Source organism: Geotrypetes seraphini, chromosome 7, assembly GCF_902459505.1.
Source record: "Geotrypetes seraphini chromosome 7, aGeoSer1.1, whole genome shotgun sequence".
Classification (NCBI taxonomy): Eukaryota; Metazoa; Chordata; class Amphibia; order Gymnophiona; family Dermophiidae; genus Geotrypetes; species Geotrypetes seraphini.
The window spans coordinates 61,796,698-61,811,398 of NC_047090.1; the positions used below are offsets into that span (position 1 = coordinate 61,796,698).

At 46.5% G+C, this 14,701-nt stretch overlaps 1 protein-coding gene across 3 annotated transcripts in view; it reads right to left on the reverse strand.

Moving 5' to 3' along the window:
* PARVB (parvin beta) overlaps window positions 1–14,701 on the reverse strand; it is a 276,144-nt gene that overhangs the window by 165,794 nt on the left and 95,649 nt on the right. The window lies entirely within an intron of this gene.

Genomic DNA, 14,701 nt, shown 5'->3' on the forward strand with positions numbered 1-14,701 from the left:
TTAGATTCTAAAGTATCAACTGCAAGAGACAAGATTTTGGTGTACTCCTCTAGGCTTTTTTGTAGAGGAGAGAAGCAATACTCGACTTGTGCCTGGAAAACCTATGCTTTAAATGTCCGGTGGTCGCATCTGCAACCGCCTTCAGCTCTCACCTCCTCCAGCACCGGATACAACCGCCATCTTGCATCAAGCAGTCACCGCCAGGAGAGATGTCGAATTTCACGAAAGTTCATGAGATTACGTACACACGCACAAGCTGCACTGCCTCCAATAGTTACCTTACATTCTGGAACGTTGCCTGCCTCACTGCTATAACCTCACGCAAGCGCTTTCCTGCATCTGTACGTGATTGTCCTCTCCACTCCACTTCACAATCGCGTTCCTGAACAATGGTAACATACCGAGAGCCTCAAAATAGTACCTTGCGGGCCACATGTGGCCCCTGGGCCACGAGTTTGAGACCACTGATCTACACCTTCTCAGCCATTGAAGCCCTCCCCAGTCCATCCTCCCCCAAACGATCATATACAGATACAGACCGTGCAAATCTGCCCAGTGCTGGCCTTAGTTCTTCAATATTTACTATTATTTTCTGATTCTAGATCCTCTGTGTTCATCCCATGCTTTTTTGAACTCTGTCACCGTTTTCCTCTCCACCACCTCTCTTGGGAGTGCATTCCAGGCATCCACCACTCTAACCGTAAAGAAGAATTTCCTTACATTGCTCTTGAGTCTCCCACCCCTCAACCTCAAATTATGTCCTCTGGTTTTACCATTACGCCTAATGGCACCTAGGTATGCTTAGGCATCATTAGGCATCCTGGAGGTAGGTACCGGTATATTAGGCCAGGTTATAGCTGAAATTATCAGAAACAATTAAGGAAAGATTTATAAGCTATAATGAGTTTTACCTCATGCAAAGTTGTAATTTCTTTAATAAGACATTAACTATTTTTTCTGTGGCCCTCCACATACCTACAAATCCAAAACGTGGCCCTGCAAAGGGTTTGAGTTTGAGACCACTGGTGTAGATGGACTGGAGTGAGCTTTGACCGAGACTTCAGTAGTTGGAACCTAAGAACAGTACCGGGCAGAGCTTTAGTTCCTTGCCCAGAAATGGCTAAGGAGAAGAAAAAAAAACAACAAAAAACAACCCCGCCAAAAACAACAACAAATTTTTTAGATTGAATCAGGTTGGACAGACTAGATGGACCATTCGGGTCTTTATCTGCCGTCATCTACTATGTTACTATGTAAGCTATGCCTAGCGGATGATTGACAACTGCGCCAAGTAGCACCTACAATGTAGGCAGCTTAGGCACCATTTATAGAATCTGGCCCAAGTGCTTGACTTGGGGAGATGTTAGCACTAACTCTTGTACTTTCTGCAAAAGTGGAAATTGGCACCTTATTTGGTGTTAATAACTTTGGCACAATGCTTCCCCCCCCCCCTCACACACACTCCTTTATTAGTGTTGACTCCAGGTCAACATCCCTATTACTTTTACCAAAACACTCCCTTTTCTCGCCTTCATTCTCTGCCTAGCAACATTATACTACCACTCCCTTCTTTTCCCGGCCCACAATATCTGAAGGATATAGGGGTGGCATACCAAGTACTATGCAGTACTCCCTCACAGCCAAACAGGTTATAGACCCCACAAGCAAGACTGTAATGAGTAGCTTAGCTAGCCCTGCAATTTTATTTTTTGGGGGGGTGGACTGGGGTGGCAAATTATTCCTCTCCATCCTAAAGGGAGCCATGCTAATGGTACATTTGCTGGTGAGGATGCTGAGCCCCACTGCTTCCCCACTCCCCACTGCTTCCTTTTTGCTCCAAGCATGCTGGGACTTCTTGTGTGGAGGAATTTTCAGCTCCGGTTTCTGTGGTGTTGGCTTTCCTTCAAGCTGGCCTTGAGAAAGGGCTTACTGTGGCTTCCCTTCTAGTTCAAGTTGCAGGGCTTTCTTGTTTCAGAGATTAGGACTGAAGACCTATGCTGGCGTATGATTCAGACATAGCCAGATTTCTGAAGGGTGCTCTCCACGTCAGACTACCGATCAAGCCCCAGTTCCCCTTGTGGGATCTCAATGTGGTGCTGCGAGGTTTTTCCAAACCTCCGTTTGAATCACTAGAAGAAGCGTCCCTAATGGATTTGATGCTCAAGGTGGTTTTTCTGGTGACTGTGACCTCAATGAGATGGGTCTCAGAGCTCTCTCTTGTAGAGAGCCTTTCCTTAAAATCTCTGAAACTGGTACTTCTCTATGCACTGGACGGCATCCACCCAAGGGTAATCAAGGAACTGAAAGGGGTTATAGCTGAACTGCTTCAATTAACAGCCAATCTGTCGATCAAATCAGGAAAGATTCCGGAAGATTGGAAAGTGGCAAATGTTACGCCAAACTTCAAGAAAGGTTCCTGGGGAGATCCGGGAAACTACAGACCAGTGAGTCTGACTTCAGTACCGGGAAAGATGGTAGAGGTGCTGATAAAGGACTGCATCATTGATCACCTTGATGGACACAAACTGATGAGGATCAGCCAGTAAGGCTTCAGCAAAGGAAGATCTTGCTTGACAAACTTACTGCACTTCTTTGAGGGAGTAAATAGGCAGATAGACAAGGTGACCCAGTCGACATCATATATATATAACCGTGTTTTGAAGCAGTTAAATGTGAGAAATGTGCTTATTCAATATCTGGAGGTCACCAATGAATTAAGACTCTCTGTCCATCTGTTTGTACTGACTCATTCAGCTAAGTGAGATGTGCCAGCTTCCATGGCCATGATTTCCAGATGGATCTGTAAGGCCATTTCATCCGCCTATATTGGCTGTGGGAAGCAGTTTCCTGTTTCTGTTAAGGCGCATTTGACTAGAAGTGTGGCTTCATCACGGGCAGAAGCTAGGGCTGTCTCCCCCGAGGAGATTTGTCTTGCAGCAATTTGGTCCGGTCTGCATACTTTTGCCAAGTTTTACAGGGTGGATGTAGCAGCAAGAGATGACTGTGCCTTTGGGTCCTCAGTGTTACAGGTCAGCAGTCAGCCCACCCTAGATTTCTGGGACTGCTTTGGTATGTTCCATTTATACAGAATGACACACTTATTGCACTGGAAAAAGAGATTATGTCCTTACCTTGATAATATATTTTCACAGTACATAAGTATGTCATTTTGTACCTGCCTACTGTCTCATTCTGATTGGTCTTCTCCAAGTACGTATCTTGGATGTTAATCAGCCCTCTGGGCCATGAAGAAATGTCTACAGGGTTCCTTTGATGCTTCTGTTGGTTTGGTTAATCCTATGTTATTTGTTGAACAGAACTGTTATTTGTTGGAAAGTTTTCCAATTCCCTACTTACCCTATGGAGGAGCTCTTCCATGCTTGGGAACTAACTGTAGGTTCAGTAGAGCTCCTACTGAAGTAGGAGGGTCACAGAAAAAAATCCAGAGTAAATTCCTTCTGCAGAGCTCGTGGTGATGGGGAAATTACCTTTTTGTACAGAATGATATACATATCTACTGGAAAAGATATTATCAAGGTAGGGACATAATCTCTTTTGTGCAATAGGAATGGTATGCTGAACCTTAGGGATATACCCAGTGGCGTAGTGAGGGGGGTGCGAGGGGGCAGGCCGCCCCAGGCACACAATCTTACTCAGGGCACCAACACCCCTCTTCCTCTCCACCCCTCTTCCCACTCCTCCCCCTGCCTCGCACACAGGAGGAAGTGACATCAGAGAGCACTACGAAGTTGACGAGGGCAGCAAATTCTTTGATGCTTGCACTAAAATTAAAAAGGTACAGGGAAGGGATATGGGCAAGTGGTGATGGGGGGCAGGGAAGAAGGCGGGAGAGGGGCACCAGTCACTCCCGCCATGCCACTGGATGTACCCAAGCAGTCCCCAAAATCTCAGGTGGGAGAGATAAGTCTGCTTTCAGTACTGAGGATCCAAAGTGGAATCCTTGTGTGCTGCCACATTCACCCTATAGAATTTATTGAAAGTGTGTGTAGGGAATACCATTTTGCAGAGGGGGATGTACACAGATGGACAGGCAAATGGCGGGAAAACAGAAAACAGAGAATGAGCATAAATGGGAAGTTCTTCGACTGGGAGAAAGTGACTAGTGGTGTACCCCAGGGCTCGGTACTTGGGCTGATCTTATTTAATATTTATATCAATGACCTAGAAGAAGGAACATCCAGTGAGATCATCAAGTTTGCAGATGACACAAAGCTATGCCAGGCAATCAGATCGCAGAAGGATACTGAGGAACTCCAGAGCGACTTGTGTCAGTTAGAGAAATGGGCGGAGAAATGGCAGATGAAGTTTAATGTGGAGAAATGCAAAGTAATGCATTTAGGCAGTAAGAATAAGGAACACGAATATAGAATGTCAGGTGCAATTCTGGGTAAGAGCAAACAAGAAAAGGACCTGGGTGTACTGATAGATAGGACCCTGAAACCGTCAGCACAATGTGCGGCGGCGAAGAAAGCAAATAGAATGTTGGGTATGATAAAGAAGGGAATCACGAGTAGATCGGAGAAGGTCATAATGCCGTTTTATAGAGCAATGGTCAGACCCCACTTGGAATACTGTGTCCCACATTGGTCTCCCAACCTAAAAAAGGATAGAAAACTGCTGGAGTGGGTGCAGACACGAGCAACGAAACTAGTAAAAGGGATGGAGAAACTGGAATACGAGGATCGACTTAAGAGACTGGGATTGTTCTCCCTTGCGAAAAGGAGACTGCGAGGGGATATGATCGAAACCTTCAAAATACTGAAAGAATCGACAAAATAGAGCAGAAAAAAATTTATTTACATTGTCCAATTTGACACGAACAAGAGGACACGGAACAAAGCTAAAGGGGGACAAGTTCAGGACAAATATCAGGAAGTTCTGCTTCACGCAGAGAGTGGTTGACGCCTGGAATGCTCTCCCAGAGGAGGTTATTGCGGAATCGACCGTCCTAGGATTCAAAAGCAAACTAGATGCACATCTCCTTACGAGAGGCATAGAAGGATATGGATGACTGGCAGTCACTAGCAAAAATGATTTATTTTGAGGCAGATAAAAATGAGTTTTAAATTAGATTGCTAAAAATCCAAGACGGCCACTGTTTAAAAAAAAAAAAAAAATCACACCAAAAACAGGCCATTGGAGAAAGATTAAAAAAATTAAAAATAGCGATTTGTGTTTTAGAGGAGGGGAACCCGAGTTCTAGCCCCAGAAACCCCTAAATCTGAAATCAAAAGACCCCTCCCTCCCCACGATGTTCCCCATAAGGAATAATGAGAGTACTTACTGTGACTTCTTTTGCCTGTGTGCCTGAAGCAGTCTGGCTGCAGGGAAAGGATTTCTTCGTCAGAAATTGCACAGACCAGAAATTGCATCGAAGGGATTCTGGCTGCCAGTTAAATGGACCATGACCACTGTCTTCCACCCCCGTGATTCCACATGCAGTGACAGGGGGCTCCCTGATACCCAGAGAGTTCATACTTAGGGGCCACACAACCTGCTTGCAAGCCTCTGATAAAATCAGCAGGGGAGCCACTCCCAGGGAGAACCAAAGTCATGAAGTCATGATGCCATTGTACAGAGCCATGGTGAGACCTCATCTGGAATATTGTGTGCAATTCTGGAAGCCACATTACTGTAAAGATGTGCTTAGAATTGAATCGGTTCAGCGGATTGCCACCAGGATGGTCTCGGGGCTAAAGGGTCTCCCGTACGAAGAAAGACTGAGCAAATTGCAGCTCTACACTCTCGAAGAGCGTAGGGAGAGGGGAGACATGATTGAGACATTTAAGTACATCACAGGACGGGTCGAGGTGGAAGATGATATCTTTCTTCTCAAGGGACCCTCGACCACAAGAGGATATCCGCTCAAACTCAGGGGAGGGAAGTTTCGTGGAGACACCAGGAAGTATTTCTTCACGGAGAGAGTGATTGAGCATTGGAATAAGCTTCCAGTGCAGGTGGTCGAGGCACGCAGCATCCCAGACTTCAAGAACAAATGGGATACCTATGTGGGATCCCTACGAGGGTCATGCCAAGGGATAGGATCACTAGGGTATGGACTTGAATGAGCGGGTCAGTAGAGTGACAGTATAAATACAATTATACTTTAGGGGGTCAGTAGACTTAAGAGGGTGGGTAAATAGTGTGGGCAGACTTTATGGGCTGTAGCCCTTATCTGCCGTCATCTTTCTATGTTTCAAAGCAGGCTGGCTCTGCAGGTACACTATGAGATTGGCTTGGGAGCAGCAGTCCTCCCATGCGGTACTGTGTCTTTTCCCCAACGGAGTATGCACGAGCAGGGGATCTCTGAACACTGAAGCCATGAAGAATTTTTTAAAATCTAATAGAAAAATACCCAAAAATAATAAAGAGGAGAAAAGCAGAGCAAAACACATTTTCTGAGTTCATTTTCAGAAAGAAAAGCTGAGGATGGAGCTGTTCTCCACTGCAGAAAGGGAAGAGTTTTAAGTTCTTAAAGTGATACCCTTCTGCAGTTTCACGGGAAGTGGGAATCAACAGTTCAAGCACGGACTCCTGTGTATCTGCAACAAAAGCTCTTTTCACATATTTTGAAAAGTATTAGATGCTAGCACAGTGGGGAGAGGAGGGGTGAGAAGAAAGAATGATGCTGGCACAAGGGGAGGGAGACATTCATGGTGAGGGGAGAAGGTGAAATGTTGCACATGATAATGGAAGGGAGGAAGGGAGAGATGGTACATGGAGGAGGATAGAGAGGTTTGACCCAAGGCACAAGGCAGGGGGGAGAGAGAGAGATGGTGGACAATGGGAAAGGAACAGAAATGTTGGATATGGCAGTAGAAGGCAGGAAAGGAGAGAATCCTGCATGGGGGGAGGAATGCATGGAAGGGAAAGAGAAGTGTTGGACATGAGGGTGGATGAGAGGGAGGGAGAGAGACACGAGGTGGAGGGGAGAAGGAGGAAAATGTTGGATTCAGGAGCAGAATGGAGTGATTGAGAGGTGCTTGACAGCTCCTTCCTAATATTGCCAGCCAACATGTGGGAAGTTGCTCCAAAAACCACCCACTATCAGCTAAAAGCAGTGGAGTCCCTAGCATATGTGACACCCAGGGCACATCATTTTTTGGCACCCCCTCATCTGTACGAAAAACATGATTTTTAGTAACAAGCCACATGTCACACATGAGTACCTAGGAAAAGGCAGCATCTTACATATTGCAGTGAGCAGTACATCAATACACCCATTGAAAAACTAAACAAGCCAGACTAGTACAGATCAATCCTACACCGTCAATCCTAACAGAAAACCATGTCTTTCGAACACACAGAACACAGAAAACACCTTCACCTAGTATGGAATATGTCATCACAAACTAACCCCTCCCTTTTACAAAACTGTAGTGTGGATTTTAGCCACGGTAGTAACAGATCTGACGCTCATAGAATTCTGAACATCAGAGCTGCTACCACCACGGCTGGCGCTAAAAAATGCTCCACAGTTTTGTAAAAGGGGGGATAAAATAGAAATACATAGACAAAGGTTAAATTGAACCAGCAAGAAGCTGGACTCTGCATAAAATGCAACACCACAGAAACAATGACACATGTCTCCTAAAGCAATAAATAAATAGAAAACTTTTGTTCTACCTTTGTCTTCTCTGGTTTCTGCTTTCCTCATCTTCTTGTTACTCTCTTCCTTCCATCCACTGTCTGCCATCTCTCTGCCCCTCCCTATATGGCATCCCCTCTCCTTCTGTGCCCCTTCCAGAAACTGTATGCCTCCCCCTTCCATCTCTCCTTTCACCCCCATTGGTCTGGCATCTCTCTCCTTCCCTCTCCCACACCTCTCTTCTGCAATCCCTTTCTTCCCTCATTTTCCTTTTCAATTTATTTTCTGCATCCATCTAGATTACGTTTTTACTACCCTCTCATCAATTTCCTTTTTTACTGTCTACCTACAGTTCGCCACCTCTTTCCCTCATCCCCTCCAGTATTTCCCTAACTCAGTCCTTTTCCCCCATCATCTGCCCTCTTCTCTATCCCCACTTCCATCATCTGCCCCCTTCTCTCAATCTCTCCATCCACCACAGGCCCATCTTTCTCCCTTCCTCACCTTTCCGATTTTTGCAACAAGATCTGCAACCCACAACCCCCCCCCCGCCCCGCGATGACACTTAAGATCGGCAATGGGCCTCTTTCTACCCCTGACATCAACAGAACTTCAGATCGGCAACACGGTGCTCAGTCAAACGCGGAAACAGGAAGCTGGGTTAGAGGGAAGCTTTTGACGTGAACACTAGAGAATAACACGGGGAAAAAATCTGTCCCCGTCACTGCACCGTTCCCTTCATTGCCCCATCACCGCCATTCCATTCACCACCCCATCACCATCCCCGCAGCATCCATAGAAGCCTCAGTACTGCAATATTTAGCTTATTCCTGCCTTATAAATCAAAGTTCTGGCTGCTGAACTGGAGAAAGATGTTCAGCTGGCAGGGCTTTGTTTATAAATTTTTATCAACACAACTAATATACTACTTTATCCTGAAGCAAAAAAAAAAAATAAAAGAAATAGAATTTTTTTCCTACCTTTGTTGCCTGGTTTCTGCTTTCCTTATGTTCTCATTCAATTCCTTCCATCCACTGTCTCTCTTCTTTCTGCGTCTTCCATTTGCTCTGTTACTGTGCCTCTCCCTTTCTCCCCCCTTCCAAATTGGTCTGGCACCCATCTTCTTCCCTCCGTTCCCCCCATAGTCTGGCATCTCTGTCTTCTTCCCTGCCAGCGTCTTCTCCCCACTCTCTCTTCCTCATTTCCCTTCAGCGTCTTCTCTGCCCCCGTCTTCCCCATGTCCTGTCAGCGTCCTTCTCCCCCCCCGTCTTCCCCATGTGCTTTCAGCGTCCTTCTCCCCCCTCTGTCTTCCCCATGTCCTTTCAGCATCCTTCTCTTCCCCCCCGTCTTCCCTATGTGCTTTCAGCGTCCTTCTCCCCCCTCTGTTTTACCCATTTCCCTTAAACGTCTTTTCATCTCCACTCCACCTTTCCTCCCTTTCTTCCTCCCTGCCCCTTACCTTCGTGGCACTTCCCCCCCCCTGCCCGACCGACAACAGGCCCGGTCTGATAAACCTCCCTGCCCTGTGGTCGCGAGTCTAAATTACCTTCTTACAGCAGCCAAGCTTTGTAGTTGCATATGGTTGCCATAAAGGTCGTCTCTGATGCAACTTCCGGTTGCGTCAGAGATGACCTTTACGGCAGCCACACGCAGCTTCAATATTCCAGCTGCTGTAAGAAAGTAAGGGGCAGGGAGGGAGAAAGAGAGCTGTTTCAACACCATTCACCGCTGAATCTTCCGGACCTGGCCGGCTATGCACCCCCCCTAAGGCTACACCCAGGGCGGACCGTCCCCCCTCCCCCCCCTTGGTACGCCACTGGCTAAAAGTATGACAAAGATTCTGTTGGGTCAAATTAGAAGCTAGCTGAACAGTTCCAGAGAGAGGCCACATGTGGGATACAGTGACCCAGATGTACTTTGCAGAAATCCCAGTTTCTGCAGAAATGTAACAGAACTCAAGTCAAGGCATGACTAGAACTGAAGACTGGCACCTTGATGTTTATATATAAAGTGTTGTTTGTACTTTATTTTTGTCCCTAGGAGACTCTGGCTAATGGCTCAGCATGTACCAGCTTCTTTGCCTCTAGAGATAATGTTTTTATTGCATTTCCCTGGCATGATAGCATGTGAAAATTAGTACTTCAAAATTATTTTCCGAACAGAGCTATACCTGAAGGACTCAAGAGAATTTGCACTACATGTCGCTGAATATAGTGGGAAATCAGGAACTATGTTTTAAAAATATGCATTTCCTTTCAAAAAACTTCTATTACTGTGGTGCTGAGAACCCCCTACAACAGAGCAAATGAGGGAGAATCCCTTGTCCAGCCTTAGGTTTAAGCCTGCTACCATCTTTGTATAATTAAATTACTCAATACCGCACTCCATTGGCAGCTGGAAAAACACTTAAGGCTGGATTCTGTATAGGGTGCCTACATTAGGCGCCACTAGGCACCCTAATCAAGGACACCCAGCTACACCTAACTTCGGAATCCGGATGCAACCTTTTTTTTTTTAAATTGGCATGATAATTGACTACACAGTATCAATAATAATAAAACGCTAGAGCGCGCATGCGCTCTCGAAAATTTGTGAGTCTTGGCGCCATGAGGTGTGCTTCTGTGGCAACATTCTAACCTCACGGCGCATGCGAGGGTTGAAGGCTCGCGACTGTTCTCTCTCCCTGTCCTCGGCGCGTCACCGCCCGCCCTCACTCGCCGCTGCCTCTCACTGTGCCGTGAGGTGGCAACATTCTAATTGACACCTCACGGCGCTTGCAGGGGCTGGAGGTGCAAGCCGTGACTGTGCTCTCTATATACCTCCCGGTTCCAGCGGACTAGGCAGCACCAGTGGCAGCAATGGTGGACAGCAGCCCCGCTCCGGCCGTTGACCCTCCACAAACCTCCCGGCTCCAGCGGCGTAGGCAGCACTATAAACACGCTGCTTCGCGCCCTTCTCTGCCGATTTCCTCTGCCGCGTCTCTGATGAAATCATCGGAGACAGACGCGGCATAGGAAATCGGCAGTAGAAGGCCGCGAAGCAGTGTGTTTAAAGTGCTGCCTACGCGGCTGGAGCCCCGAGGTTTGTCGGCGGTGGGAGGGTCAGGAGCAGGCCAGATCGAGCAGGACAACGGCAGTAAAAGAAGGGGGAGGGGCCGAACGGAGCAGGGAAGAGAAGAGAAGGGAAAAGGGGGTGGGGGGAAATGCTGCTACTGCTTCTGCACAGGAAAGGAGGGAGGATAGGAGGGAAATGCTGTTGCTGCTGCATAGGGAAGTAGGATGGAAATGCTGCTGCACAGGGAAATGGGGAAAAATGACAGACAGAGACAGCGGAGGGAGGGAGACAGAAAGAAAGAAAGACATAGGGGCAGGGAGAGGGACAGAAAGACAGACAGAGAAAGGGGGCCAGAGAGAGTCAGCGGGAGAGGGAAAGGGGGCTGCTTTGGGGGGAGGGGTGTGCTTGGGGCAAACAGCTTTGCTCTGGGGGGGAAGACAGAAGGGGCCATGGAGAGACAGGGAGAGGAAAAGGGGGCTGCTTTGTGGGGAGGGGTGTGCTGGGGGAGACAGAAAGGGCCATGGAGAGATAGGGAAAGGGGGCTGCTTTAGGGGGAGGTGTGCTGGGGACAGACAGTTTTGCTCTGGGGGAAGACAGAAGAGGGCCATGGAGAGACATTTGGGGGGGAGGGGGGAGACAGAAGGATACAGACAGCGGCCAAGGAGAGAGAGATAAAGAAACACAGACAGACAGACATCTATTCTAGCACCCGTTAATGTAACGGGCTTAAAGTTTCAAGTTTCAAGTTTATTCAATCTTTTGATGGATCGCCTATAAAAATTTCTAAGCGATGTACATAATATAATAAAAAGAGATAAGAAACTTAACATAGTAATTATCTTAGCATAACAAAAAAACATTTAAAACGTACATGAAGGGAGAGGGAAAGGATAAAAAGTTACAATTTCGGGTTTTGTGAGAAAAAGGGAAAGTACAAAAGGTAGGGTAAAAGAGGTAGCACAAAATGGCTTGATCATACTCCATATACAATAATACTAAAACGTAAGAGATTTAAAGAGATTTAAAGACTAGTTAGAAAATAAATGACCAATTAAGCGTTCTGCACAGAACTCTTAGGATGCCTAGCGACACCCACCTGATAAGTAGGTGCAATTAGGGGCAGAGAAGAGGCGTGGTTTACTTAGGCATCTGAGATAGGCACTGGTAAATTAAGCCAGGTAAAACCCGGCCTAACATGATTGAGACGTTTAAGTACATCACGGGTCGCATCGAGTCAGAAGATGATATCTTCTGACTCGACCACCAGAGGACATCCGCTGAAAATCAGGGGAGGGAAGTTTAATGGAGACTCCAGAAAGTACTTCTTCACCGAAAGAGTGGTGGATCAGTGGAACAGGCTCCCACTGCAGGTGATTGAGGCCAACAGTGTGACGAATTTTAAGAGCAAATGGGATGCTCACGTGGGATCTTTAAGGGAGTGAATTCAGGGGGGCGGATACTTGGAATGGGCAGACTTGGTGGGCTATAGCCCTTTTCTGTCATCATTTTGTATGTTTCTATGTAACATACCAGCGTCTACCTCAAGGATGCTTAGTGACGTCTAAGTCTGCTTAGGTGCCGCTAGGTATGATTCTATAAATGGTACAATGCAACCATGCGGAGCGGCACCTACAATGTAGGCGTGCTTTGGCCTCGTTTCTAGAATGGCCTTTAGTGCCTCATCTCTTGGTGCCAGGTTGAAGTCTCATGATAATCCGAGACTTTTGCTCAGCAGTGGAAAATAAGGTGCTGCTGGGAGGAGTTAATTTAATTAAACAAAGCTGGCAGGTGATGTGGCAACACTTAAAATTAAGTAATATTTGCTGCACTCTTGCCTTTTGAATTGTAGTTTTTAGACAGCAGAATGTGAAAAAAAGTGCTGGAGTGTGAAGACTTTTATGAGGTACTGTATATTCATCTAATTAATTATGGAGCAGATGTTTGAAAATAATTTATTTCAATTATTACTTTGGAAATCAAGAGCAACTAAAAAAGGTGAACCAATATTTGCAATTAATTGCTGTTCATCTTTGAACCACCACTATATATATCTTACAAAGGGGCTATAAACCAGATCATCGCACAATTCACTTGATGCTACAGAGGTTAATAGCAGTGGGTCATGCAATTTAATGCTGCTATCTTGCATTAATAGGGTGCAGAATGCCACTGCTTAAGACGACTTCAACTTAAGCAACATGCACCAAGACATACTGAACACAAAGCAGACTTGTCTGTCCCCATCTCACATTAGAAATAATGCCTGGGAGTGAGGAAGCAACTCAAGGTCAGTCAGACTGAAATGGTATCATGTAGAAATGTGTTATATACTCTCAAAAGAAGAAGATACCTTGTCTGTGATTAAGGGACATGCACCCAGAAAATATAAACTTTTCAGGGAACTGTATGCTTCCTCTGTATCAATAAAGTATCAGAAATTCCATCTTAGAGAACTCAATTGCATCTAATTATTGTATTCAAAAATTTTGTGTACTGTGTGTCCAGGGCCGCCTCCTTAACCATCTATGGGGCCCTGGGAAAACATTTGTGGATAGCGCCCCCTTCAGTCCAGTTGTGCTCTCCCCATCTCCACCCCAAGTCCAGCAATGAAGCTTCCATAGTTCTGTCAACCAAGTCTCAGAGCCACTGTCTAGACCGGGGGCCGGCAACCTGCGGCTTGTGAGCCACAGGCAGCTCTTCTGCCATGTGGCTGTGGCTCTCCAGGTCCCAACTCTTTATTCTCCCTACCCCATGATTTGCCCCCATCCGGGCCTACCGAGCTACCTAGTGGTCCAGAAGGGGTCTTCGTGACAAGAGTATGGCCCTCTTGCTCCTACCTCCTCACGGCTGTCTTCTAAAATGGCTGCCCAGACCTCTTGCGGCAGCTCATGATACTACAGGAAATGCCGCGAGCAGCCACGAAAGGTCACAGCCGCATGGAAAAAGGAGCAAGAGGGCCATGCTCCTGCCATGAAGACCCCTGCTGGACCACCAAAAGTAGCTCGGTAGGCCCGGGGTAGGTGAATCGTGGGGTTGGGAGGGAGATTAAAGGGTTGGGGCCTAGAGAGGAGAGAGAACCTTGGCTAGGGGTTGGGAAAGGGAGGGGGAGACAGATGCAGAGACCTGCGAGGGGTTGGAGGGAAGAGAGAGTGAGAGACTGGAAATATCTCAAACACCCTTCTCTACCCATTGCGGCTCTTTGTAAATCTTGGATCAAATTTTTAGGATAAATTGGCTCTTTGCTTTAAAAAGGTTGCTGACCCCGGTCTAGACCACAGCACTGATGGCTCTGCCAGGTCTACCCCTCAGAATCAGGAAGTTAAAAGGGCAGACTAGCAGAACCATCAATGCCATGGTCTAGACAGCAGCTCCGTGCATTTATATCATCTTTTTATCTTGGAATCAGGAAAGCTGGCAAAGGATGGGGAGAAAAACAAGCTGCTGGACCAGAGAAGGGAAGGAAGATCCTACATCAAAATGCAGAGAACATAAGTATAACCATACTGGGTCAGAACAATGGTCTATCTAGCCTAGTATCCTACTTCAAACAGTGGCCAATCCAGATTGCAAGTACAGTCAACTCCACCTAAGTGCACGTCAGTTAAGCGCATGCTTCGGTTATCTGCACCTGACCATCATGGTCCTGTTTTGTTTACATTAAAATCAATGGACGTAAACTTCGGATATTTGCAATTCTGATAAGCACACAATGCGCTTATGCGCACTGATGTCATAGGTCCCACCTCTATACTTTCACATTATGTTCACTCCAGTTAAAACCAATCATGTTCTGATTTACTTGAGCCACGTGTTTCAGAACAGCTGTCTAAGCCTGGCCAGGTGTTTGAATTTTTTCGGAACTGCACCATGGCGTCACGTGGACTAAAACATTGTCTCTGGCTGAACGTGTCGATGTCTTAAAGAGACTTAACCAAAGGGAAGGTCAGGTCTCTATTGCAAAACATTACAGTGTACATCCTAGCCATATTTCTCAGATTTACCAAAAAAAAAAAAAAGCAAGCCACATTGAAAGACTAG